This window comes from Macrobrachium nipponense, chromosome 4, assembly GCF_015104395.2.
Source record: "Macrobrachium nipponense isolate FS-2020 chromosome 4, ASM1510439v2, whole genome shotgun sequence".
Lineage (NCBI taxonomy): Eukaryota > Metazoa > Arthropoda > Malacostraca > Decapoda > Palaemonidae > Macrobrachium > Macrobrachium nipponense.
Genome location: NC_061100.1, coordinates 135,617,220 through 135,620,400, shown reverse-complemented (window position 1 = coordinate 135,620,400; position 3,181 = coordinate 135,617,220).

The following is a 3,181-nucleotide window of genomic DNA, read 5'->3' as shown; positions in this document are numbered from 1 at the left end:
AACCTTTCACATTTAGCAGGTATTTTCGGGGCAGGCTTGACCTTATTTCACATAATACACTTAAAGGAAAAGTTTTTGTAAACTATTTGAATACTTAAGAATTTATTTTTTTTTTTGCTACAAGGCATATTTAATCTTTATTTATTATGTATATTTTTACTGTTCCATACATTATTTTTTTTACATATAAAAAATCAATAGACCGTATCGTTCACATTTTTTCCCCGAAGTTATATTATTTTTCCTAATTTTTTAATATTTTTCGTGTTTCATGGCTTATTTATTTATTTAGTTATCTATTTATTTATATATTTTATTTTGCTTTTTTCTCAACTGATAACCTATATGTCTGCTTGCTTTACTTCATTTTTTTCAAAGATAATTAGAAAATCCATCTATGTTTTTTCGTCATAGTTATGATACTTATATTCATTCTCTGAGTAATTGCACAGTATACTAATCAATCAAGTATTCTTATAAGTACCGCTTAGTTCAGCATGCATGAGTCAAGTTTAAATATAAGATTAAGTTCTGTATTTTCATAAAGAACAATGACGCTTAGGTAATCATTTTCTAGGTAATGAATACTACACTGAAAATTAATAATTTAAACATTAATTTTAAATCATTTTTATATGCAAGATTAATTCAACTAAAAATAATTTGACTGTTAACAAGTTTCCATTGTAGGTTATCGTAGCGTGTCGGGGATGACCAGTGACGCTGGAAAGATCAAAGAATAAGTTAAAACAGGAAACTATGAAGAAAAGAGAAAAACGCACATTGAGATAATAGTAATAGCTATAATATTAACAGTTTCAGGAACAGTATTGCTTGCCTAACAATACATTTTTAGGTAGACACTTTTATTCAGAGCCTATTCCCTGTGTTCAAATTGTAATAGTTTTCATAATGAAATAGCCTTTCTTAAAGTATTTTTTAAGAATAACTGTTATCCTTCTGACCTCTTTGACAAAATTGTAAAAAAGTTTTTAAACAATATATATCAGCCAAGTTTATTGTGTCCTCAAGTTCCGAAGAAATTAATGTATTTTTCATTGTCCTTTGTAAAAAATGCAGCCTTTAGCTAAACGTGAACTGACAACAGCGCTAAGCACTTTGTACCCCTATGTTCTAGCCAGTCTGTACATGGAATACTTTGAAACTACAGTAATAAATGCAATAAAACCCAAAAACATGCTGTGGATGAGATACGTGGATGATATCCTAACATTTTGGGATAATAGGTGGGGCAATTTCAATGAATTCCTCTCGAAATTAAACACATTCGTGCCCAGCATCAAATTTAAAGTTAAATGGGAAACAGACAACAAAATTCCTTTTCTTGATGTTTTAATAATCAGAGATACGACAGAATACAAATTTACCATATACAGAAAACCAACGTTCTCACTTTCATACATTCACTACTTTAGCTATCATGACATTACTATCAAGATAGGTGTAGCTAGTAACTTGTTCTTAAGAGCCTTACGAATTTGTTCCCCAGAATTCCTGGAAAAAGAATTTGAACTAATTCGCAAGCAACTTTCGTCTTAAAAAAATATCCTGACCAATATAGTTGAGAAAAGCAATTCACGAAAGCAAAACGTAATTTTCTACCGACCCCCTAAATAGAACAAGACCAGAGATACCACCCAACAATAAAATAAAATTCCCCAACCTGACACGATTAAGAGAATAACCAACCCCCTCGGAAAATCGAACCCTTTTGTATTTACTTACCCAAACACCTTAGCCAAATCCCTGATTAACGTCCAACAAAAGACATCTCCAAAGGACCTCTGGGGGGTATACGCAAATCCCATGCCAAGGGACTGTGACCAATCTTACATCGGTTTATTTAGGGTAAATCCCTTCCCCAGAAGATTAATACAACACAAACGGTCAGTTAGGTATGGACAACAGAACTCTGCTATTTTCAACCATATAAATGAACTAACCATAGAATAAACTGGAATTTGTCACGTGAAATTTATAGCAGCAACTGCCGGTACAAGAGTCAAATGATGGAATCGGCCTTAATAAAAGAGAGGCAGGTAATGAACATCTCAAAAGGAGCATGGATTTCGGACACGATCGACAAACGTCTTCATTCAACCAACCCTTAAGAAGATTAAAGGAAGATTATCAGCGGGGGGGTGACTTAAAATGGCTTGTTTGTGGATGGACCTCTTGGTATAAATACCACCTTTTCTGTAAACTTTTCTCATTCATCTACCTGACGAGGGAGACAGCAGTCTCTGAAATATAGTACTTTTTTCTCTATATTTTGATGTTTTTATGGGCTCCTTTTTATTAGATATTATATATATATATATATATATATATATATATATATATATATATATATATATATATATATATGTGCATTGCATATATATGTAATAAATACATTTTAGAATTACATATCTGTAAATAAAAACCCATGACCTGAGGTCATTGGCGTATTAGGAGGGTCCTACGTGACCAAGGCAAATCTAGATCATGCTATGCAATGCCTGCAGTAGCCTGGTTTAAGTTTGTTTGGAAATGTCATCGTTTTGCATTACTGTTAACTTTTCATAACTTCCATGGGAAGCGGTTGACCTGTTAACCTGCGCCGGAAACTTGTAACTTCCGAGCCGGCGGACTACGTATGTTTTATGTGAATCGCTGAGATAGCTAATGTTTCGCTATCAACGTGATGCTCTAAGAAGGCAGTTCATTTCTAGCGATAAAACGGAACGGTCTCACGACCGAACTGTCTCTCTTGTTATGGAGTGCAGAAATAAAGTTGTTGTACTATTTTCAACTTATCCGTTTGAATCATCTCCTTTACTTTAAGAAGAACCACTCTACTAAGATATCACATAGGAGAAAGAAGGAACCATAATGCTTACGAATGTCAGTCGTAAGAAAATACAAACAGTCTTTCGCAAAAGCGAAAGACTAAAGAATGGTGGCAACGATTAACGAAGAATAACATTAACAAGACCCATATCAGCTGACCGAAGAACTGCAATCACCAACTTCCAGCTATAAGTCAATAATAAACAGAGGAAACGGGATCTTCAATCAACGCAACATTTTATGAAGACGAAGATATGTCCTTCATCGAGAAGAATACAAGCATCAACATCGACGATTGAGTGATTGTTGTCACATATCTCCGAGAATC